Source organism: Heteronotia binoei, chromosome 1 (genome assembly GCF_032191835.1).
Source record: "Heteronotia binoei isolate CCM8104 ecotype False Entrance Well chromosome 1, APGP_CSIRO_Hbin_v1, whole genome shotgun sequence".
Taxonomy (NCBI): Eukaryota; Metazoa; Chordata; class Lepidosauria; order Squamata; family Gekkonidae; genus Heteronotia; species Heteronotia binoei.
Window position 1 is genome coordinate 175,647,664 of NC_083223.1, and position 26,382 is coordinate 175,674,045.

Below are 26,382 nucleotides of genomic sequence, written 5' to 3' on the forward strand. Positions count from 1 at the left end.
CTATTTCCTTTTCCAGTGGATCACATTTTGTCTGGATTTTCAGCTGTGGCCTGTCCATCTTTGGTGGCCCTGCTTGACATAGCCCACAGCCTCATTGAACCGTGCAAGCCCTCTCGCCACATCAAGGCAGTAACAGGTCTAAGATTCCATAAATCTGAAACAAAACTGAAAGTATTAGACATGATATGTTAATACAGAAAATCATATTACATAAGTATAAAACAATGCAGTGAGAGTCGGATAATATATACAGGACACACACACAACATACTATATACAGTGATATTATCCACAGTCCCATTCCCTTGATAAAAACACCTTCATGAATGATTCTGTTAAAATATAGTCCTTTTACAGAAATGCCTTCCTGAGCAATTATGTTTTCCATAGTTTGTGGAATGACAGAAGTATGAGAACATTCCTGACCTCCTCAGGCAGGCCATTCCCTAAGGGGGGGGGCACAATAGAGGGCATATTGGCAGTTGTTGGTCTTGCCTGTTTGCAGGGTGGCACCCGCAGAAGGCACTACTCAGTTACACAGAGCTGTTGTGGAGCATAGGAGGAAGTGGCCCTGCTAGGGTTGTCAATCCCCAGGTGGGGGCAGGGGATTCTCTGGTTTGGAGGCTCTCCCCCGGCTTCAGGGTCATTAGAAAGCGGGGGAGGGGAGGGAAATATCTGCTGGGCACTCCATTATTCCCTATGAAGACTGATTCCCATAGGGTATAATGGAGAATTGATCCATGGGTATCTGGGGCTCTGTGGGGGCTTTTTTTTAAGGTAGAGGCACCAAATTTCAGTATAGCATCTGGTGCCTCTCTTCAAAACACCCTCCAAGTTTCAAAAAGATTGGTTTGGGGGTCCAATTCTATGAGCACCTAAAGAAGGTGCCCCTATCCATTATTTCCAATGGAAGGAAGGCATTTAAAAGGTGTGCGGTCCCCTTAAATGTGATGGCCAGAACTCTTGTTAGAGTTCAATTATGCTTGTCACAACCTTGCTACTGGCTCCACCCCTAATGCCTCCTGTCCCCATCCCCAAAGTCACCAGGTATTTCTTGAATTGGACTTGGCAACCCTAGGCCCTGCAGATGCAATTTTGGGCTGTATCAACAGAGGTATAGTGTCGAGATCACATGAAGTGATGATATCACTTTGCTCTGCTCTGGTTAGACCTCACCTAGAGTATTGTGTTCAGTTTTAGGCACCACAATTTAAGAAGGATACAGACAAGCTGGAACGTGTCCAGAGGAGGGCAACAAAGATGGTGAAGGGTCTGGAGACCAAGTCCTATGAGGAAAGGTTGAAGGAGCTGGATATGTTTCGCCTGCAAAGGAGACAACTGAGAGCTGATAATCACCATCTTCAAGTACTTGAAGGGCTATCATATAGATGGCACAGAGTTGTTTTCCATGGCCTCAGAAGATTGAACCAGAACCAGTGGGTTGAAATTAAATCTGAAGAGTTTTCTAATAAACTTTAGGCAGAACTTCCTGACAGAGTGGTTCCTCAGTGGAACAGGCTTCCTCAGGTGGTGTTGGGCTCTCCTTCTTTGGAGGTTTTCAAACAGAGGCTAGATGGCTATCTGACAGCAATGCTGATTCTGTGAACTTAGGCAGATGAGAAGGAAGGCAGGAAGGGCTGCATCAGTGCTTAGTTCTTGTGGCCATTTCTTAAATGCTCAGGAAAATGCTGTTTGTCAATTTGGGGCCAGGCAGCAATTTTCCTTCAGGCCAATTTTGCCAGGGATCCTAGAGAGTTTTTATTTGCTTCCCCAGCCCCCCAATCTTCTGGGCAGTGAGCAGGTGTTGCTGGTATGTGTGTGTGGGGAGAGGTATTTGTGAATTTCCTGCATTGTGCAAGGGATTGGACTAGATGACCCTGGAGGTCCCTTCAAACTCTATAATTCTATGATATGAAGGGCCAAGGACATAAAGGACTTTGCATGTGATATAAGAACACTAATAACTGTGGCCAAGTTATCTTTCTCAAGGAAGTGCTGTAATTGGCAAACCAAACCAAGCTTCCCAAAGGTGTGGAAACTAGTAGCCAAAAACATCTCAACTTCCAGTTGTAAGCATAGACTGTATAGCACTCCAACTGTAAATCTGTTGTTTCTTTTCTTTTTGTATTTTGTGTGTGTCTGCACCTGGAAGTCATAGTGACTTCTAGTGACTGACCCCTACTAGGGGCCTGGAGGATATTCAGAGAGGTGGCTGAATAAAGCCTGTCCCTGTCCTTCCAACTACTGGTATTTCAAGGAGGTCTCCCATCCAAATACTTGCCAGAGTTGACCCTGTTTAGTTTCCAAAATCTGACAAGATTGAGCTTGCCTGGGCTATACAGACCAGGGTGTGGATCTGTTGTTTCAATGGAAGTACAGCCCCATCCAGAAAAGCAGATTTCTCAGTCTCTGTCTTGGTGTAGAAATTATCAATAGCACCTCCATCTTGTTTGGATGAAGCTTCAGTTTATTGGTCATCATTCAATCCATTTCATCCACCAAGCACTTACTGAGAACATCTGCCCCCTCCTCTGATGTTCTTGAAAAAGAGAAAAAGAACGATGTATCGTCAACGTACTGAGGACCTTTAATTCTAACTTTTCAGACGACCTCTCCTAGAGGTCATATAAACATTGAATAGTATAGAGACTATTGGAGAAACCCAGTAGGATTGATGCCATGAGTCTGAGCAATATCTCCTAACATCACCTTCACAGAACTCAATAGCAATAGACCCCATGAATGGTCCAGAAGGATACTACAGTTGATGATATCTGTGGCAGAACAGTCCTGCTCTGACTTGCAGGCTCTGTTCCACACTGCTCTCCAAGGTTTTCCCAACAACTGAAGGGGCTTTTCTCTCTCTTTCGTCAACTGCCACCACCACCTGACCTTTGTAGGAACTGCCTACTGGGTGGACTCCCAGCTTCTAGGGTTGCTAGCCCCCAGTTCCCAGTGGGGGTTCCCCACACTTTGGGGGGCTTTGATCTTCCGCTGGCCAGTGGGGGAAACTCTATTCCCAAACAGGGACATTGCCATGTGACATCCCTGACACGAGAGCATCACTTTTCCCTTCCTGCCTGTTCTCTGCCTAGAGAGAAAAATATTTAAAAGTCAGATTGAAGGTTTCGTTCAGTTCAAACCTAAAAAAAAAAGGTATCAAAAACTGCTGAAAAGGCAAATCAACAAGACTGCATAGCTCTTGTCTATTTACTAGCAAAGATAATCCATCAGGGCAACCAAAGACATTTCCATTCTAAAACCAGGCCTGAAATTGGATTGAAATGTGTCCAGACAATCCCTTTCTTCCAAGAAAGCCTAGAGTTGTCTAGCCAGTATTTACTCAAGTACTTTGCTCCCAAAGGGAGTATTTGTTACTGGGCAATAGTTACCATCTGGGTTCAGATAAGGCTTGCAGCTGCTGGAATGGCCTCCACTTGCAGCTGCTGGAATGGCCTTGGGTCAGCCATAGCTCTCACAAGAGTTGTCCTTAAAAGGGCAGCTGTTGTAAGAGCCCTCTCAGCCCCACCCACCTCACAGGGTGTCTTGTAGGGAGAGACGATATAGGAGATTGTAAGCCGTTCTGAGTCTCTGATTCAGAGAGAAGGGCGGGGTATAAATCTGCAGTCTTCTTCTTCTTTATAACTGCCTCCTTCAAGGAAGTTGGTACCATGTCCTTCTTCAATACAGATATTATCTGTAGTGTCATCTAGGGCTAGAAAACCTATAAGTATTCTAGTGAAAATTGTCCACAGAAATGCCAAGAAGAGTTGAACAGTTGTTAATGTTAACGCTTTTGGTCCCTATCCTCACAGTTTCTGCATTTCAGAAGCACAAAATCCCTTTTATGTTTCCAGTGCAGTTTCTTATATGATCTACCTATTCCTTATTGCCTGCCCCTACAGCAAGTTTGGAATTATTTGTTTGTAGCACAGTACCTGTTCCCATAGCAACCAGTTATGCTTTATCTCAGACATGTTACAGCCCAGCCGTATATTGAGTATGATGCCTTTAATTCCTTTGAATTTAATGGGGATAGGTGTGCCGCTGTGCATAATATTTGGCTGGTGCTTTTCAAGAGTTAAGGATGTGTTTCTGGAAATGCATTACATAACAAGGGGAAGAGATCCCGTTCCAGTAATTTTTTTCACACTACAACTCACCCATAAAAGCAAATATATATCCACATATGTCTCAAAGTATATGCTTATCCTACCTAAATATTTTTTTAAGATACTCAGTGGGAGAAGGGTCAGGAACAGACAGATAAAATCCCATCAAACCATTATGGACTTCCAGAATGGTCTTTAACTTATGCTTGCTATCGAGCTTAACATGCCAACCAAAATATTATGAAGATTTCATAGAGCTGCTGCTGAGATCACCATACAGTTACCTGGAGAAGGAAAGGAATCCTCAGATAAGGTGGTTCAGGTTTGTAGCAGCAGTTATCAATATATGTATGTTTACACTGACATAATATATGAGCAGAAGGTAAGCCTGCACCACAAGTGTTCCCCTTTTGATTAATTATTTGATTTCATTGTTAGTTTCCTTGGTCCTGCCAACAATTCTGTCAGTCTGTAAAAGGTAAAGGTAGTCCCTTGTGCAAGCACCAGTCGTTTCTGACTCTGGGGTGATGCTCCATCACGACATTTTCACAGCAGACTTCTTACGGGGTAGTTTGCCATTGCCTTCCCCAGTCAGTCTGTAGATGGTAACAATAGACAATACTTTGTCAAATGCAAGTGTCCCTACCTCCCAGCTTCCAAGTGGGAAGTGGAGTTTTCCAGAAATTACAACTGATCTTCACACTACAGGAATCATTTCCTGTGAAAGAAATTGTAGCTGCAGATGATGGAATCTGAGGCATAATTACTGAGTCCCTCTCCACCCTGAACTACACCATCCCCAGCTGCCACTCCCAGATCTCCAAAAATTTCCCAAGATGGATCTGGGAATCCTACCTCACAATAAGGAACTATTGAGCAGCATAAGGAATGGCAGGAGTTTGTAAACTCAAGCCATATGTCAGGATTGTGAGGAGGAAACCCAAAGAGTTTGTGCCAGGAGCTTTAGAAATGGGGTTTGAAGAGCTTCTGCTAGGATTGTCTGATTATGTTGAACTATAAGTGATCCATGGGCTTCAGCAGACTCTTTTTTTTGAAAGAGTGCTATATTTACATAGAATATTTTTCATGTCAATTTGCAGTCTGGTATAGTTAGACATTATTGGTTACCACTGATTTAAGAGACAGCCCCTAAATCAACGTCAGTTGTCAGATTAACAGCTAAATGGGGCCTCATGAAAGATACTGCTGCCCTGCTTCATCATCATGAACCATGCTGCAGATTGAGATAACAGACTGGCCTGCACCACTTAAGATTGCATAAAGGAGATCACATTTTTAAATAGACCACATTTTAAGAAGGATATAGACAAGTTGGAACGGATCCAGAGGAGGGCGACGAAGATGGTGAGGGGTCTGGAGACCAAGTCCTGTGAGGAAAGATTGAAGGAGCTGGGGACGTTTAGCCTGGAGAGGAGATGGCTAAGAGGTGATATGATCGCCATCTTCAAGTACTTGAAGGGCTGTCATCTAGAGGATGGTGTGGAATTGTTTTCTGTGGCCCTGGAAGGTAGGACCAAAACCAATGGGTTGAAATCAAATCAAGAGTTTCCGACTCAACATCAGGAAGAACTTCCTGACCGTTAGAGCGATTCCTCAGTGGAACAGGTTTCCTTGGGGGGTGGTGGGCTCTCCTTCCTTGGAGGTTTTTAAACAGAGGCTAGATGGCCAACTGACAGCAATGAAGATTCTGTGAATTTAGGGGGAGATGTCTGTGAGTTTCCTGCATTATGCAGGGGGTTGGACTAGATGACCCTAGAAATCCCTTCCAACTCTATAATTCTATGATTCTATACCTGAGAGGAAGGTGAGCATGGATGTTAGATCCTCCCCCCCCCCCCCCGCCCCCAGCTTATTGCACTTTGTTGCTTTTATGGTTAATTTTTTTCCCGTATGTGTTGACATATTGTGATTTGGTTTAGAAAGTGACAGAATGCCATTTGTCAGCTACAGCTCTGGACTACAATTCCAGTTATTTACCTTCCATCTTGAGCAATAATTCTGTTGATTAGGCCGTGTGCTGTTATTTGTGGATCTTCTGGAGCACTGGGAAAGAGAGTACTGGACTTGATAGCTCCTTCATGCTCTTATGTACCCAACTAACAGCTCAGTCTTAAGTGCTGTCTCAGTGCCATCCTAAGGACACTATCGGCAGTAGGCTGTACTGATACACTCCCAAATAAACATAGCATGGGAATGTACAATGTATTAAAAATACAGAAAAGTGATAAGGAGTTGAACGTGCATGTTGACTGTTACACTTTTTGATACGTGTTGGCAAGTTTTTAGTTCGAATTCGCTCTGCCCCTTCCCATCCGTGTTTGTTTTCCGATGCGTCCCACCCTTCTCCATCCTGAAACTATGGCAACGCGCCAGACGCGCGGCTCTTTCCTTTTAACGCCGAGGGTGGTCTCTCTCCACTTTGCCTACCCCTCCGCTCTGGGGGGAGGGTGATGATGCAACCACGCCGGTACGTGGGGATTCCGCCGGATTACCCGACATGCCCCGCGGCAAAATGGCGGCTTGGGCTGAGCGCGAGGTCCCGACTGAGAGGGGAGGGGGATAAAGTTTGGGGCAGGCACGAGACCCTCCTCCAAGAGTCTTAGAAGCTACCGCAAAGTTACGGGGGAACCCGCAAGAAAGAGCGACTAGAGCGAGACCCGGGGTGGAGGAAGGACTGAGGTGGCCGGGTAGATCTGAACCGAATCGGGAAGCCCCGTCCGCCTGTTGCTGGACTTTGGAGCCCCTCAGTGAGCCCAAGTGGTGCCTTAGGGGCGGTTTAGAGCTCGCTGGCTGGGTCAGGGCTTTTGTGGGACCGTCTGCAGGCAGAACCAGCAGGTGCTGCCGGACGGGCGGGGCTGAAGGTTTGTCGACCAAGTCCCAGCTGAGTGTTACCGAGCGGGCAAGAGTTCCTGAGGCGCCTCCAGCCTTCTTAGTCTTCGTGTGACGCGGAACTCCACTCGGGCTCAGAGTCTGATACCGTTTCAGCTCGGTGAGCGACAGGGCCCTGACCTGGAAGGAGGGGCTGGGGCTGGGGCAAGAATAGTGGATGCTTGAGACGCGGAGTTAAGGTTCTGTATTACACTAGAGGGGGGGGGGGGGAGGAGAAATAACACCCAAACCTGTTAGTGAAGGAGGAAATGTAGTTAGTAAAGGGGAGGGGAATCAGCTGACCTATGCCAGTGGTTAAGCTTGAGGAATGAAAGATGGAAAAAGTGGAGATGAACCCCTACTACTAAAACAACGGCTGGAAGTGAAACAGGTGAGAGTGACGGGAGAGCTAGTGGGTGCATGTTGTTTTTAAAAATCACTGAGCTTGCTACAGCTTAATATCCATTCATCAGACTAAGATACTTAAAGTGGTTAAAAAGTATGAAAAGTTGTATTCCATTATACTGTTAAAATTACAGGTTTACCAGTAGTTACAGATTAATGCAGTTCTCCGTCATAACATGTAAGTGCTGGAATTTGACTAGACATCCTGTTCTGATTGTTTGACTTTTATGCATATTCAAGAGGATTAATCCAGTTTTATTTCCTTTCCATTTACCTAAACCTTTCCTATGCAAAACATTTCTTTCATTTTGTCCATGATTAATATCTTCCTCAAATATTCCTTCAAGTCTGGAACCATTATGATTTCCCAAACCTTGCTAAATTAATTTTACTGCTGTTAATAAATTTGTATGTCCCACATCTGTAATGTGTTGTTGGAATTGGCCTATGAAGAGTTATTGCTCTCCAAAGGAGAAGTGGATTTTTGTTTCTAGCTTTTAGATAGCTTTACATGGTGTTTAAATGTAAGGGAAGCACTATTAAGAATTATTAACAGCAGTATCTTATTCCCTAAAGATTAATTCTAATATTTGTAGCTCCTGCACATGTGTTTGCTTGGATGCAGATTAAGAACACAAATTATAGTTATGTCTTGAGGTTTCTGAGTATTGGAATATGGTCATAAATTGTATTTATGCAGCCCCATTAGATTTACTTTTGTTATAACTTTTTGTAATGCTGTTGGTGTTTATAGAGACACAATATACAGACAATTTTCTTTTACAATTTGAGAGTTTCTAATTTGTGGTAGTTTTAATTTGATTTTTCTCCTGTACTAAATTGTTTTAGTTTGCAATAAGATGTGTATAATTATGGAAGATTCTAAGTATGTATTTGATATAAAGCTATTGTTATAGTTTTTTATTAAACTTAAACCGTTAATAAAAATTGTATTTATGAAATATCAGTTAAAATTAGGAAGCATATGAAAAATTTCGCTGTGCACAATCTTGGATTTTACAAAAACATTTTCTGACATACTTTTCAATATGGTTTAGGGATGATGTAGAGATCGGAAGTCTCCATTATGAATATACTAGTTGGGTGCTTGTAAAGAATTGCATGGGGTGTATGTCAATTTGAAGTCCACATCCAAAAATTCATAAATTCTCAGGAGCTTGAGTTGGCTAATCGCTCTCTTCTTTTAATTGACTTTCAGCTGTTCTCAACAATCTGTGCTCCTGGAGGATAGTCAGTCCTTATTTTATTGTTTGTTTGATTCATATTCAAAGTTTTGTGCATATGTGAGGATTCTCTTGAGATGTAAATACCCTTGTTTTTCTGTAAGGTTTTCTTGTTTTTGTGATTGGTATGGACTTTTTATTGTTTGATATAGTCATCTAACATGTTGATGGATCTAGAGAAAAAGGGTGTGAATGTCAGTATAAATGATTTGATGTGTGTAAAAAGCAGAGCTAGGGAAGTAATAAATTCAGGGCTGCTTAGATCTCAGTCCTCCCCTCCCCTGATCCTCTTCACATTGTGCTAGCTCAAGTCAAATGTGGTATAAAAGGTAACCATGTGACTTTTCTAGCTTGTTTGGCTCCCATAATTTTGCGCGCACACTACCCAGCCCTTTTTGAAAGTATATGAAAATAAATGCAGAAATGTGTAATTTCATGGTTTCGCAAGAGCAAGACTGCATTCAGAACAAGCTACTATTAAACTCCAGTTGGGCATGATTGTAGTTGGGTGATATGTTTGCAAGCACCCTAGAGATGTAAAATTTCTGCAGGCTTTAAACCATGAAAAAAAATTTTTATGCTACATGTTTTGAGTGAGTAGAATCTTGTTTTGAAAAACTTTTCACTGAAATCTAACAGATTTGGAAAGTTTCTCTCCAGAAAGCTGGTTGAAGGGAATTAAAGTATAAAAATTCTGTAACTTGGGAATTAAGTTAAGCAAGAATGTTAACCTACTTGATAACAATTTCAAACCTGTCATATTAGATATTAAGAACAAACTTGCTCGCTGGAAAATGCTTACTTAATCTATTGTGGGTTGAATTAACGCTGTTAAAACTATATTGATATCCAAAGTTTACGGCATAATATCTAATCTCTCAATCATTGTTCCAGATTAAGGCATTAAAGCAAAAGCAATCCATATTGAATGAATTTATATGGATAGCAAAAAACTAGAATAAAAATACTAGTAATGCAAAATAAAATTAACAGAGGTGGTTTAGGCATTCCCAGTATAAAACTATTTTATGACACTTCACGATTAGCTTTAGCAAATGGATAGCTGGAAAACAAGATCTGTCAGAAGTAGCCATAGAGCAATATTGCATTAGAATGCCTCTGAAGACCTTTCTGGGGTTGAATAAACATTTACAAAAGAGTCTATAATAAGGAAAACTGGATTATAAATGGTCTTCTGCAGATCTGGGATAGATATAAAAAAAAATCACCTGGTATTTTGCTGTTGGCATCTTCAGTAAGATTTGAATATCCTGCAAAACTTTAAACCTAGTTCTGTGTCTAAACAGAAACTATATAATACAAGTGGGAACCTGCAAGGACTTGTAGGGTGCATCTAATTTCCCCTCACCCACTATTTCTTTTTTCTCCCTAAAAGCTGCCACAGCCTCTCTCATTTTCCTGCTTCTTCCACTCGTTCCCACCCAACAGTACTGTTATTTGCCCCCCTGTCCTCAGCTGCCCCCTTATAACCTCTCTAACTAGGAAAATTAAAGCCCAGTTGGGTGGTACTGGCTGCTGAACCAGGCCCACGTGTGGTAGGGAACCCTCAGAGATTTATGGAGAGTTCACCCCTTTCCTCTATGTTACTCACTACATTATTTCATTTCTGCCTTCTCCTAGCAACCCCCAAATCTGCCCTTTCCCCTGCCTCATTCTCTCCTTCTCAACCATTAACCAACCTAGCTTTTATCTGCCTCCCATCTTCGGCTATATTTTCTTCCTTTATACCCCAACTTTATGTTACATCCTTCTCTAGGGTAGTCAGCTCTGGGTTCAGAAATTCCTGGACATTTTGGGGATAGTCTGAGGAGGGTGGGTTTGAGGAGGGGAAGGACTTGAGGAGGAGTATAATGCCATAGAATTCACCTTCCAAAGCAGTCATGTTTTTTTCAAAGGAACTTATCTATGTTGGATGGTAGTTCCAGAAGATCTCTAGCCATCACCAGGAAGTTGGCAACTATATCTCCTTATTCTCACAACAAACCTGTGAGGTAAGTTAGGCTGAATGTGTATGACTGACCCTACATCACCTACTGAGCTTCTGCGGTAGACTGGTGATTTAAACCTGGGTCCCTAGCATGAAGCCCTAACCATTACACCACACTGACTTCATAGGGTGGCTACCTTTGAACAGTAGCAAGCAACCAGGCCTAGGTGAATCATGTAAGTTAGGTAGTAGCAGGTAATCTGGCAGTTGCGGCCTGGCCTGGCCCAATGAGTCCTTCCTCAAAGGCCAAAACAGCCCTGGAAGGGGCCCTGCCCCCTGCCCTTTACGGACAAAAATTGAGCCTTGAATGTTGTGGTTGCCTAGCAACAGCCACTGAAGGCTTCTGTGTCTTTAAACTACAGGCAGTCCTTTTATAATTTTGGGTGGTGTGTTTTTTAATACTTAAATTTTTTATTAAACATTCAGTATAACAATAAAAATGCAATAACCAAAACAACAGTGCCTTGATACAGTATGTCACAGAAGTGAGTACACCCCCTCACATTTTGTAAATATTTAAGAAGCAATGACACTTGGCTACATTGTAAAGTAGTGAGTCTACAGCTTGTATAACAGTGTAAATGTGCTGTCCCCTCAGAATTACGCAACACACAGCCATTAATGCCTAAACTGCTGGCAACAAAAGTGAGTACACCCCTAAGTGAAAATGTCCAAATGGGGCCCAAAGTGTCAATATTTTGTGTGGCCACCATTATTTTCCATTACTGCCTTAACCTTCTTGGGCATAGAGTTCACCAGAGCTTCACAGGTTGCCACTGGAGTCCTCCTCCATGACGACATCACGTAGCTGGTGGATGTTAGAGACCTTGCGCACCTTCACCTTCCATTTCAGGATGCCCCATAGATGCTCAATAGGGTTTAGGTCTGGAGACAATCTTGGCCAGTCCATCACCTTTACCTTCAGCTTCTTTAGCAAGGCAGTGGTCGTTTTGGAGGTGTGTTTGGGGTCGTTATCATGTTGGAATACTGTCCTGCGACCCAGTCTCCAAAGGGAGAGGATCATGCTCTGCTTCAGTATGTCACAGTACATGTTGGAATTCATGGTTCCCTGTTTCTCTGCAGCAAACCATTTGCGGGCTTTCTTGCGCATCATCTTTAGAAGAGGCTTCCTTCTGGGAAGACAGCCCTGCAGACAAATTTGATGCAGCGTGCGGCATATAGTCTGAGCACTGACAGGCTGACCCCGCCACCCCTTTAACCTCTGTAGCAGTGCTGGTGAAGCAGAGAAATAACGAGGTCCGCAATCATCACTGTGTTGAAACGAGTTTACTTTGACATCAAAGCAGAACTTAGCCGGGCATAAGCCTCCAAAATGACTAAGTTAAAATTATTCCCATTCAGACCGTTTTTATTCACACCCAAAACAAGCAGGCAAGCCCCCAGGCTTATCTACTCAACATGTCCCACCTTCCTGTAATTTCTAGTATTTTCCCACTCCTCTGTCCCCCTGCTTATCAGCTTTAACAAGAAGCTTCTCAGAGATGCCTGTCTGTTATCCAATACACATCTGTGTATCCGCACCCATTGAAGGCTTTCTGCTTCTAACAGTTACTTTAAACATTGCATCAGACAACCTCTTTTGAAGGCAAAAAAACCATATTTTCATTTATTATTATAGGGATATTCATTAATTATTCAGGGGTCCCTCTTCATTGGCAGCACTCATACGTCTATTTTCCAAAGCCAACATCTTGATATGACCCTGAGCACGGGTACTCAACAAGCAGACTAAGGACATGGATTTCTGGAACGATGTCCTGTGGTCCGAAGAGATCAAGATAAACTTATTTGGTTCAGATTGTGTCAAGCGTGTGTGGGGGCAACCAGGTGAGGAGTACAAAGACAAGTGTGTCTTGCCTACAGTCAAACATGGTGGGAATGTCATGGTCTGGGTCTGCATGAGTGCTGCCCTCACTGGAGAGCTACAGTTCATTGAGGGAACCATGAATGCCAACATGTACTGTGACATACTGAAGCAGAGCATGATCCCCTCCCTTCAGAGACTGGGACGCAGGGCAGTATTCCAACATGATAACAACCCCAAACACACCTCCAAAACAACCACTGCCTTGCTAAAGAAGCTGAGGGTAAAGGTGATGGGCTGGCCAAGCATGTCTCCAGACCTAAACCCTATTGAGCATCTGTGGGGCATCCTGAAATGGAAGGTGGAGGTGCGCAAGGTGTCTAACATCCACCAGCTACATAACGTTGTCATGGAGAAGTGGAAGAGGACTCCAGTGGCAACCTGTGAAGCTCTGGTGAACTCTATGCCCAAGGAGGGTTAAGGCAGTGCTGGAGAATAATGGTGGCCACACAAGATATTGACACTTAGAGCCCCATTTGGACATTATCACTTAAGGGTGAACTCACTTTTGTTGCCAGCAGTTTAGGCATTAATGGCTGTGTGTTGCGTAATTCTGAGGGGACAGCACATTTACACTGTTATACAAGCTGTAGACTCACTACTTTACATTGTAGCCAAGTATAATTGCTTCAGTGTTTTCACATGAAAAAATATACTTGAATATTTACGAAATGTGAGGGGGTATACTCACTTCTGTGACATACTGTATATCTTTGTTATTCTAACAGTAATAAAAATAATTATGAACTCTGTTGTAATATCACATTTTTGATCACTTCATTCTCTGTAAAGTGATAAAATAAATTTGAGGTTATCTTATACTACATGTATCTTGATAGAAGTAATAAGACATACTAAAGATTTGAAGTTTTCTTATAACAGTTTGATAGTAAGATTTTTGCAATCTAGAGATACTATAATAGAGTTTTACCAGTAAATGGTCTCGTGTATATAAATTTGGGAAAGAGTATCAAATAAAAAGTAATATTTCTGAAAATAGTATAGGATGTACCTTGTGTAACTTAAGTCAAACAAGTGAGATTTACAGCTGGTTTTGATCCCTTACGTTGCTTTTACTGATTTTAAAGTTGGTATATAAAAATTATTTTCAAACACCATTTAGTTCCATTGTGTTTGTAAGAGTTCTTTAAAGCTAGTAGTGTTTTTTCCATGTATCTTATGTTTCAATTTAGAATTTCAGTACTTGCAAAAAGTTCAGATATGTCAGTTTTATGTATATCTGTCTTTATGCTATTATTGTACAATTAAAATTAAATTAAATTTGAATTAGAGTCAGTTAAGAACATAAGAGAAGCCATGTTGGATCAGGCCACTGGTCCATCCAGTCCAACACTGTGTCACACAGTGGCCAAAAAAAGGTGCCATCAGGAGGTCCATCAGTGGGTCCAGGACACTAGAAGCCTTCCCACTTTGCCTCCCCACAAGCACCAAGAATAGAGAGCATCACTGCCCTAGACAAAGAGTTCCAACAATATGTTGTAGCTAATAGTTACTGATGGATCTTTGCTCCATATATTTATCAAACCCCTTCTTGAAGCTGTCTATGCTTGCAGCCACCAACACCTCCTGTGGCAGTGAATTCCATGTGTTAATCAGGGTGAAGAAGTACTTCCTTTTATCAGTTCTAACCCGACTGCTCAGCAATTTCATTGAATGTCCATGAGTTCTCGTGTTGTGAGAAAGGGATATCTTTCTCACAATATAAAAAAGTTATATCTTCATAATGTATTATAATAGTGTTAATGTCCCAGAAATAATCAGATCAACTCTTATAACATCAGCTATATAAAAAACTTTGTTTCTCAAGGTAACTTAATAAAATATTAATCATGAGGAAAAAACGCTTAAGATAGGGAAGATCTGTATGAATTATATAAGAATAATAATGGTTAATGGAAAGAATTTTAAAAAGGAAAAAAGAAAAAAATCCCTTAAACTGGAGAAAATTCAGAATCCCTCGAGGGGAGAGGTGAAAAAACTAATTTTATCCCTGCCTGAACCTGGAACCAACAATGGAGGGCATTGGTTTTCAAAAGATCTTTTCACTTAATCCTTCTTCCCCTCTGTCCTTTCAGATTTAAATAACCAACAGCCTGCCAAAATTAGTATGGGGTGGCCAATGGTAGCTCTCCAGGTGTTTTTGCCTACAACTCCCATCAGCCCCAGCCATTGGCCATGCTGGCTGGGGCTGATGGGAGTTGTAGGCAAAAACATCTGGAGAGCTACCGTTGGCCACCTCTGGTACTATTAACTCACGGTGGGACTATCAATATTATTTTGTGTACCATTATCTTCAGTAGTTTCCTCATAGCCAGTCTCTGCATAATGACTCATTTGAGCAATTAAAATAAATATAGTGAAAGTGGGTTGTTTATTCCAAGTACTAACAATTTTAAGTTTCATACCTGAAAAAGGAGTAACTGAAATATCTAAGATGTTTATAACACTAAATGGTATAATACAACATTTTTATTGTATTATTCAAGAGACATTAACATATGAGATAAAGTTGTGTTAAAAACAGGTACTAGAACTGGGTTGTCAACTCCAAGTAATTCCCAGTTTTTAGTCTTATATATGAAAAGAGTAACTGGATTGTCTGAGAGTGGTTTATAGCACCAAAAGGTATTTTATACCATTTGTCCACTGTGTTAACCAAAAAAGATTAAAGTATGAGTTAACGTTGTATGCTTTAAGAAATAAAAATTTTAAGTTTTATACCTAAAAGTGAACAACTGAAGAATTCAAACGTTTAAAACACTAAAAAGGTATATTATGACATTTGTTTACATTGTTACCCAAAAGAGATTAAAAAATGAAATCCTATTACTGAAGAAAAACTATAAACAAGAAATATTAGTACTACCAGATATTAAGTATTAAAGCTAAAGGATATAACCATCAAGGATTGCTTAAACCGCCTTAGGTATATTGCTATCAATAACTGTAATCCCGTGCTGAATCAACAATTATATCTCCTCTGCCTCTGTCATTACTTTTGCTGAAGTAGAGTTCTTTAATTCCTATTCTTTGCTCATTGTTCTCCTTTCAAAGGCTTTTGCCTCAGTTAGATTAATGCCCAATGTAATAAGCAAAGCACACCCTAATGTTATTATCTGCTGCTCTAAGTAGCATTCTGTTGTGATATACATGAATTTCTGATGTTGTATTCAACGGAGACACATTGCCTTGAAAAAGTTTAGACGTCACAAAACTTAATGTTTTTCTTTTTTGCAAAGCTTTCAATAAGAGGTCCAGTAGAATTTGAATCTTTTTTGTCTTTATGTATTAAAGATCCTCTCTTATGTACTTCTAGGAGGATTCAGGCTTTATTTCAAGGATTTAGAAGTTGTATCAGAACGTCTCTGGGTTGGTTTCAGCATAGTCTCATTAAGAGACCAAATCTGGAGACTTTAACTGTAGCCAAGGCCACACCGCCTTCCAGTTCCAGGGCTTTCCCTAGCCATGTTGATATATAAGATACCAGGTCCCCTACAAAGTTCATCCTGCCCTCAAAGTTTTAAATTATGATCCTTCCATCTGTTCTCTAAAATTAGAAGTCTGTCAAGTTCTTTGTAATGGTTGAATTTGTCCCATCTTAGTAGCTTCAGTTTCTGTAGTGTGCTCCACCATCTTAGTTGTCCCTACTAGACTGTTCGCCATATTCTTTATCTCTGCTTTTACTGCCTGGAGAGCTTCTTCCACAAATTCCATTATGGTTTCCTTGAAGTAAAATAAAAGGTCTTGTTTTGAGTCCAAAAAGTCTTTCTTGGCAAGGTAGAACTGAATTCTCTGGTTTTTCTCTTGGTGGATTGTTGTAGACAGGTGCCATTTTGTGATCTATTGGGGAGCCCTGTACTGAAGTTTTTGGCTGCTTCTCCCAACATAATAAACATTTTTGCTGAAGCTAAGTCTTTCAAAAATGACTTGTTTTTATATTCTGTGCTTTTTCTCATCACTAAAGGCGAGTTTCTTTGGCTGTGGTGATTTTAGAAGGCTTTTTAGAGGGAAATACTAGAGAGCTCGACTAGTTTGCATCCACCATGGACTAGCAATGCTCTTCCTCCCCCCCCCAAGTGGTGGGTGTTTTTAGTCCCACCCCATTGCCCCCCTAGATTTCAGGGTTTTCTGCAAGCTTGGGGCATTTTTCAGGTTTATCAAAAGATCTTTCTTATCCATCAAAGCTCCAGTCACCAGATTTAAGTATCCTCAGATTTAGTTGATGGCTATTAGTATATAGATAGAGACATATAATTGATTGATTACAGGAATAACATTGATTTCCATTGTCTATTTGAATAAGCAATGTAATATTAAGTGCTTTGAATATTTGCTGTTTAGGAGCATGTTTACTAGATGTATATTTACAGACTCCGGTTATATGATGACAAAATTTGAAGAGATAATAAGCAAAAACCAGGAGAAAATACTTTTCAAAACACAAGAGATTTTGTTCCTATCCAAGGGGTGAAAGGGCTTGGTTATTGAAATGCCTGAAGAAAAGTGGATATATATTTTTACCCATGGCTTAACTTTTTCAGTTTACTTTGTATTTAGGGAAATTCTGATAAAAAGGTTGTATCAATAGCATTTATTACCAGTTTATAGAAACGTACACAATACAGGTTGGTATTGTAAATTACCTAATGCAGATTTTTTGTGTACTAGGAATAAGGCTGTTGTGGGGAAAAATACAGTGGGCTTTAGAAAGGAGGGTGAGTGCCCCCTCCTTGCCGTCTTCCCACCCACCCAAGGAGGCTGTTTGCTGTAGGAGAAATAATCTGACTTTCCATCGCCTTCCCCCTCTCTGTAGCCTCTATCTAGGAAAAGTTCAGTCTTTTTCACAGTGGGGACCAAAGCAGTTTACATACTACTTCCCTTTCTCTTTTGATCTGCAGAACAACTCTGTGAGGTAGGTTAGGTTGAAAGTCTGTGACTGGTCTGAAATCAAAGTGTGGACCAAAGCAGGAGGGAAGCGACCTCAGCAGGGTATAATGACACAGAGTCCACCCTGCAAAGCAGCTGTTTTCTCCAGGGGAGCTGATCTCTGCCATCTGGAGAACAGGTGTAATTTTGAGTGATCTCCAGTCCTCACCTGGAGATTGGCAACAGTGGTTTCCCCAGGAGGAAATGTTGAACAGCAGCAAGCAGCCAGACCTAGAGTAGCCAACCTCCAGGTGGAGCCTGAAGATCTCCTGGTATCACAACAGGACTCCAGACAACAGATCTCTCTCACCCTGAAGAAAATAACTGCTTTGGAGGGTGGACTCTGTGGCATTATATTCAGCTGAGGCCTCTCCCCTCCCCAAACCCTGCCCTCCTCAGACTCCATCACAAAATCTCCAGGAACTCCCCACCTATGTGGAACTTGCAGCTCTAGTCAGGACTGGCCCCAATGAGTTCTTCCTCAAAGGTCAAAATAGGCCTGGAAAGAGCCTCTCCCCCCCCTGCCTTTTACTGACAGAATCAAGTTTGGTTGATTTTTACTGAAAGAACCAAGGTTGCCTAGCAACAGGCACTGCCTAGCAGTTCCCCAGTGGCTCAATCCTCATTTGTCCTGGGGCCAACAGTGGACAGGGGAGAGGAGCGGAGTTATCCAATGCCACACCAGTGCACTTGATTGATGTTTGATGGGCCAATGGTTGATGCAGTGTACACCACAGCCAGTGGGAGAGCTGGATTGGGCCAATGCCATAGGAGATACATATATATCCTATATATAATATGTTGGTTCTGTTGTATCACATTATATACACCCGCACCCTTTGGCATTGGCTCAATCTGGCTCTCCCATTGGCTGTTGCAGAGTGCAAATTTATTGGTCCTCAGTTGTAGACAATTTGGAGAAAAAAAGGGTTTCATTGTAGATTTCCTTTTTTCAGTTGAGGTTATATTATTAAGGTATTCAGCCATGTTTCTGAAAGATAAACAAAACTTTAATTTCACATTAATTGGTAGATTAGTATTTGCACACCAGTGGAAATCTGACTCAAGGCCCATGATTGATTAATGGATTTTAAATGGAAGGAAAGCTTCTTCCTGATCAAACTGACTAATTTAAAAAGAGGTTATATGATGTGCTGCTACTGCAACTTTTAATAAAAATTCTATATGTTTATATTTGTATAGTAAAACAAAAAAGAAAAAAAAAGAAACATTTCACTCATTCCAACTGCAGAAGAAATTCACAGAAGGTTTTTGTTTGTGTGTGTGTGCTTGTGCTTGTGCTATTTAGAAATTACGATTTTTCCTTTGGAAAAAAATGAGAAGTTTTCAGAATCCCCCCCCCCCCTGAATTTTACCTTTCTCCCTCTACATCTTTTTTTTTTTTTAAGTATTAATACATGATCAATCTGTGGGGACTCCCTCTACGTCTTTAGAAAACTCCTAGTTCCTTCTTTTCCCTCTAATATGGAGAACTTGATTGAACACATCCTGCCTTAATTCAAGCTATACATTTTAAGTGTGTTAAACCTTGTCTTAAAAGTGTTTCACTAATTCCAAAAAGGAAACAGTGTCATTGGAATTTTTTCTCCAGTGCTCCCCAGAATTTCTATTGGAAGAACTAGGGAGAAGTCCTAATTATTTCATGCTATAGATATCAAATAAGTAAAAATTTATCATGAAAAGCATTGTCACAGGGTCAACCAAACACTCATACTCAGGGTGCTGCTCACTGTTTTAATTTCAGTTCTCCCTATATAGTTAATTATACGGCTCCCCTGCACTGGCTTTTCCGTCACGATTGCAGCCTCTTCTTGCCCAAGTGAGTCCCAACATTTTCCCAAAGATTGTGGGCGGGTCTGTTGGGCTGCTGTCCTGTCATCTTCAGTGCAGTCTGGGTCTCTTCTCAGGTTGCCTGTAAAGGTCGGTGTTTGTCTGCAGTTGCGCTTCCCCACTTTACAGGTGTCCTCAGTCTCCAGGGATTTGCCACAAGGATTTTATTTAAGTCAGTTAAAATGTATTTCATAGGAGTTTTGGAATGCTCTTAACTATGTCTGTTTTTGCATTGAAAAATTAGGGGAAAAGTAATTAAGAAAAATGGGAGAAGGGATTTGCTTTCTATCCCCGCCCCCCACTTCAGCCTTCATATATCTATTTACAACTAATCTGTGTTTACAAGTATTTATGCCCCACAGTATCTGGCCATTGATGAAACGGTTTAACCTGCAAAATCTGTTCATGGACCTTGACATTCCAAGGGTCCCTCTACAGTGTTCAGTGCCCACGTGGACTGCCTGTACCCTTTTGTAGCATCAGAGCAAATCAGTCAAAGGCATAAAGTGAAATGAGGCTGACAGACATGAAGAAGTGGAACAACTTGCAAGAGTGAAAAGGTCAGAGGACAAGAAGAACAAAAAAAATGACTATGTCACGGCAGATGTCATCATGGCAGATTCACTGGAGTGAATTGTCCTTTTAAATCATTTTTTGTTATATACTGTGATTAATGTGCAGACAGCTACAACTATTTGACACTGGTGTGATAATTTTAATAGTGCTTCATAGCTCTTTCACTATAAATTAGGTCTTCGTCATTTCTTACATATGGTCTTACATTTAGCTTCAAGCACCATATATTTCAGCTTTCTTTTTAGGGAGAGGTGTTTAATGCAACATGTTAGAGACATGGAAACTGGCTAGAATGGCTGAATTCCACAGCATGGCCCACAGCTACTGTCATCTTTAATATTGTTGGCCCTTTGATTTGAGAGAGGATGTTGCACACACAGTGCCTTTCAAACTCTCAGCCTGCCTGCTGTAGAATAAAAGTAGTTCTTAGCTTATGTACTATGCTGAGTATCTGTGGGTCTTTGCTTGTCATCTGATATATTTCTTATCATGTGAGATTTTAATCTCTTTATATTTCTGAACATAATTAGAATTATTTCTAAACAAGAATAGGTCTGCATGACTACTGAGAGCAAACTACTGCAGTTGCAGGATTTCTTAGAAAATCAATTTTTGCTTTATGGTCTCTGTCTTTATAAAAACTCTGTATGTCTCTACATAAAAATGGCCAAAGGAAGAGATAGCGAACTCCTATAGTCCCTTACATTTGGCTTATAAGTGCTACTTCCTCAGTTTGCTGTTTTGTCCTGTAATTCAACCTTCCACAGGCTTTTCATACACCAATGTTCATTGGAAATTTTTGTTGTCATCTGTTTAGTAGTCAGCTAGAAAAATTGCATTAGGTTAGGTCTGGCCTCATGGAAACAATTGTCAATGTTTTCCAACATTCCTCTAGATGGAGAACGTTATAAGAAATGCTGTTCTCTGTATTCCTATTTTCCTGTGCCCACATGTTTCTTGCTTCTCTAGCTGTACTTTCCTGACCTCCCATTTGTTGCTTTTTCCTCTTCCTGTTCCTGTTCTTTTTCAGACTCAAAAGTCATATCTTGCATCCTTCCAAGAAATCTGTTCCAGTGCAGGCACTTCAGGTGCAAAATGCAAGACATGTTTGGTAGGTGTTGATAACATACTGCTCTTCCAAACTGTGAGAAATATTTAAGAGTTGTGTGCTTTAGAACATAAACTAAGAGCTGGTTCATACATGCATAGCTTTTTGTTTGATCACTGCTTGATTATTTGCAGCTGAATGACTAAATTGATTCCATTGAATTGCATTGCTTTTTTTTTTTTTTAAAGGTAAAGGTAGTCCCCTTTGCAAGCACCAGTTTCCGACTCTGGGGTAACATCGCATCACGATGTTTTCATGGCAGGCTTTTTTACGGGATGGTTTGCCATTGCCTTCCCCAGCATTACTTTTTAGGTGATGTGAAAGGTACATGAATATTTAGGTTGTAGTATTTGTTCTGTGATGCCTTGCTCACCTATACTTGATGATGTAGTCATCAAATGTTAAATGTGTGTTTGAATCAATCCTGACTTAAGTGTCCTGTTCCTTAAAGTTACAAGTCTTCAGACTTTAATGACAGCTGGCAGAAGAAAACTCCAGGGGTTAATTATGCATATAAAGTATCAAATATGGCAGGCAGGCTTTTGTCAGGGGTTTGTTACAGAGATCATGTCACCTTTGTGGTGAAAAATTTGTATTGGTTACCCATCTGTTTATGGGAACAATTCAGAGTACTGGTTCTCACCTTGAAGGCACTAATCAATTTAGAGCTAGGGTACCTGAAGGACCGTTTCCTACCATACTTTCTAGTCTACCAATTATAATCTGTTTATCAAGCTCTGCTCTTTGTGCCTCTGCTTTCAGAGGTGAGCTAGATGGAGATAAGAGAGAAGCATTTTCTGTGGTGGCACCTCACCTTTGGAACACCCTATCTTTTGAGACTTGTCTGGCATCTACTTTTCTTTTAGGCCAAAACACATGTTTTCACCCAAGTTTTACCCAAGGGATTTTATCTTAGCTTTTTAATGGCCTGCTTCTCTTTTATGGGTAGTTTTATGCTGCTTATGTTCAATGGCTTTTCAGAAAAAACATTGTGTTGATTTTAATTATAAGTTGACTTGAGCAGGGTTCTGAAGAGGCAGCATAGAAATATCCTAAATAACTAAATAATAAACTGCTCATAATGTGATATGAAAGGGAAATTCTGGATTAATCTGGGAATTTATGTTCTTCTCAAGGAAAAGAGAAGAAATCCAATATAAAAATTGAAAGCAGAGGAGGTTAGTCTCCGCCAACCTCTGATACTGGAACTGATAGCACTCCTATGTCAATGGCACTCAGTTTGAGGGGGAAATACCAAACTGCTGCAGCTTGCAATTTAACCAGGAAAATAGATCAAATTAGAAGAAAATAAGACCAAAAGTGATATGGATTGTTGGCCCCTGAGTGCAGCCATCCATTCCTGGAAAACTGGGCTGAAACCAATAAAATGAATTTTAACAGGGATAAGTGTAAAGTTCTGCATTTAGGTAGGAAAAATCTAATCCATAGTTATAAAGGATGGGGGAGACTTGTCTTGGCAGTAGTATGTGTGAAAAGGAGGGGTCTTAGGGGACCTTGGAAGGCTGAGTTAACCTTGAGCTGGCCATCTGAACCCAGCTTCCTCCAGGTTGTGAGCAGAGCTTGGACTGCAGCTGACCACTTTATGCCACAGGTCTCATATGCGAAGGGAAAAATACACAGACATAATTCTTATCTAAAATTGTCAGTAGACAGTGTTTCTTGGAAAGAGTAAAATCTGGCACTTTACAGCTACTGAATACTCCAGAAGGCTTCAGAATTTCTGCCCAGCACTTAGTCAAACACTGACCTAGGAGCGCTATTGACGGTTGCGTGGACACTGAATGTAATATCCATGCAGCCCATAGATAGTCTAGAAGAATTAGAGGTACCTACCCAGAATCATTACAGCAATACCCAGAAAGTCTCCCTGAGCTTAGCACTCAACTGACTGTCAGCTTAGCAGTTTTAGGGCTCCTATCAGCTGTTTCTAAATACGAAATCTTTGTACTGACCAGCACTTCAGGAAATGCAACATTATTCCCAATATCTTTTCATCTCCATGTTTCCCAGTTTAAGACACAGTAGTTATGAATGCAAAATGAAAACAATATATACTGCCTTGAGCTCCTGGAAAGAAGAGTAGGATACCTTGCAGAAGGGATATTCACTTTCATCTGTAATTTATCTTCATCTAGAGTTACTTTCAAGTTTTAAACCTGCTTGAGATAATGGCCATAAGCTACACCAGTTTATTATGCACAGGCAGCAACTTCAGTCTTGATTGGGTTGAGCTTCAGTTTAGTTGTCTGCATATAGCACATTACTGCTTTCAAGCACTGATCCAGAATACCACCTGCCTTACACAACTGAAATGAAAAGGAGAAGTTGAGCTGAGTATCATTGAAATACTGATGGTATCATATTTCAGATCCCTGATTTGAAACTTTTGTTGCTTTTTTCTTTTATGGAAAACTACTATCAAAACATATTTGTTCTCAAAAAGGTTTACTTTAGGGGGGGGTCTTCTACTGTAAATGATATGGAAGAGGAAATACTATGTGTAATCTCAAAACAGCAGCTTGTAGAAATCCTGAGCATTGTTGGAGCTATTTACCTTGTCTGGTTTAGAGCTGTGGGCTAGTTGATATAATATAGATTTCTCAAGATAACAGCAGTATGAAGACAGTGCACAGAGCGATTTAAGATTGTATCATGATGCAGTTTGTTTGACATGGATCAAAGATTGGATAATGCTGTTAGATAAAAAACCTTTATGGTTAGAAGCCCATGGGAATAAATTCGGCTGGAACGCGTACATGTGCTACGGGAAGAATAAAATGGACGGTTTTTTCTCTCACCATTACATTAGAAATAGCTTACTAAATACTTGGATAAAATATAGGAAATATGGGGATGAGAGAAAACCGCTATGGATAGTGCCAGCAGAAGTAATAAAAATAACAGCTGAATCCGATGAAGAAAGAGAGATGTCATATAATCAACTGCTCAAGATCCAAGGAGATAAAATTGAATTAAAATCCTCAGAAGAGTTAAACAATAAGTATGATTGGTTTCAAATGCAACAAATCAAAAGCTTGATGGAAAATGATATTAAATCGGAGGGAATCAGACAAGAACAAACAGAACTGGAAAGGGTCCTGCTTGGAGATAACGAAAAATTGATATCAAAAGTATACAAATTATTATTGAAATGGTCTACAGAAGAAGTAGTAGTAAAGTCTCAAATGGTTAAATGGGCAATTAATGTGAATAGAGAAATACAAATGGATGTGTGGGAGCACCTTTGGAAGAACTCAATGAAGATCTCAACTTGTCAGAGTATAAAAGAGAACTGTTTTAAGATGATGTATAGGTGGTATATGACTCCGAAAAAACTGGCTAGGATGAGTAAAAAGATGTCGGATAGATGTTGGAAATGTAAAAAACATGAAGGTTCTTTCTTTCATATGTGGTGGACTTGTGAAAAAGCGAAAGAGTACTGGAAGATGATACAACAAGAAATCTCCAGAATTTTGGGTTACGACTTTAAGAAAACTGCAGAGACTTGCTTGGATTACAATTAGAAAAATTTCCAAAGGAAGACAGGACTCTAATTTGGTACTTGCTATCAGCTGCTAGGACATTGTATGCGCAGCTATGGAAACAAGAAAAAATACCAGAGAAATGGGATTGGACTATGAAAGTTTTATCGTGGAGTGAAATGGACAAACTAACTAGAACGTTAAGAGACTATGATTTAGAGATATTCAAAAAGGAGTGGAAGAAATTCAAAGGATATATGGAAAAAGAGTGGAACGTAAAAAGACATTGGACAATTTTTTAGCATTAATGGGGAAAATATATATATATTGAACTTTGATCAATTAGAAGTACCTTTAGTATTGAACTTGAATCTATAACTCCGGGGAAGTCAACATTGGAGGGAGGGGGGATTGAAATGGCATATGGGTTAGCACTGAAAATTTAAAATTAAGATTTGTAACCATATGTTATCAATAAATTGTTAAAACACAAGACAGTGCACAGAGCATAGATCTGTCAACAGTTGGATGCAATAACTAAATGTAGCCTGTATGTCCAATGGTGGCATTAAGTGTGAATACTGATGCTGGAGCCAAAGAGATTGGTCACTGCCCCTTTCCCAGCTTGTTAGCTTGCAGAGGCATCTGGCTGCTGCTTGTTAGAAACAGAAGAGTTACGGTATATGGTTTGAAGGAATGGACTCTGAAGCCCCCTTTTCCCTTGGTTTCAGGAAGTTTCTGCTTGGCAAGAAATTTTCTCTTACTTCTTGGAGTACCAAAAACACTGAAAAGTAACCAGTACTACCACCAAATCTGAAGAGTATCTTCTGCTGGAGAGACTTACACATCCAGCATCCTGTGCTGCCTTTTAAGGCTCTGCCTAATTGCCACATCTCCTGCTTTGCCCTTCCAAGTTAAATCAGGAATGATTGGTTGCACTGACATACTTACCTGCTGTCCCTTCCCTTTATTGCACTTTAGATAGCAAGACTGAATGTTTGTGGTGTGTTTACAGAGCATTCAAAATGTAAGTGATTTTAATGATAAAAAATAGAGTACTGGCTGAAGTATCTGTTCAAGCATCAGGCTGAGCAAGGCAAAAGAAAATGTTTAAACCTGCGTTCCTCTCACCCTGCCTTTGTTACTTATACTAAACTCTGTTTAACTATGATAAACTATGGTAGAATATTGATTCTTGAAATTACAGAATTTAGAAGTTGATCATTACCTCAGTTCTCAGAGTACATAAGTACATAAGGGAAGCCATGTTGGATCAGGCCAATGGCCCATCCAGTCCAACACTCTGTGTCTCACAGTGGCCAAAAACCATATGCCATCAGGGCCAGGGCACTTGAAGCCAGGGCACTAAAAGTAGGATGTATTTTATTTTATTTTATTCAATTTTTAGCCCGCCCTTCCTGTAGAACAGGCTCAGGGGTGGGTTACATCATAAAAACAATCAACAGTAAAAAAAAAAGATTAAAATATATAAAATTACAGAGAACAATAGGTACTAAAATGGCAAATTCTGTCTCACAGACATGGCCTATTGTCCAGGTCCAGCAGGTCTTATAGCACTGGGATGAAATGAAGGGGGGAGATCGATAACATGTGAAGTCCACTGCCTCAACTGAAAGCCTGGTGAAAGAGCTCTGTTTTACAGGCCCTGCGGAGTTGAAGTAGGTCCTGCAGGGCCCGGATCTCTAAGGGGAGCTCGTTCCACCAGGCAGGGGCCAGGGCTGAAAAGGCCCTGGCCCTCATCGAGGCCGGATGGACGTCTCTGGGGCCAGCTATCACCAGAAGTTGTTGGGTTGCTGATCATAAAGACCTGCGGGGCTCATACAGGGAGAGGCG

General features: G+C 40.7%; 1 protein-coding gene across 7 annotated transcripts in view; it reads left to right on the top strand.

Moving 5' to 3' along the window:
* The first annotated feature begins 6,593 nt into the window (after window positions 1-6,593).
* The window catches only part of TJAP1 (tight junction associated protein 1), an 83,210-nt gene continuing 63,421 nt past the window's right edge, over window positions 6,594-26,382 (top strand). For 4 of the 7 annotated variants that reach the window (XM_060244394.1, XM_060244398.1, XM_060244420.1 and 1 more), the window contains exon 1: window positions 6,619-7,392. The gene's annotated coding sequence lies outside the window, so the exon portion shown is untranslated. Of the gene's footprint in view, window positions 7,393-20,991; window positions 21,029-26,382 lie in introns of those variants that run through there. The other 3 variants (XM_060244424.1, XM_060244431.1, XM_060244404.1) reach the window with 3 other exon arrangements.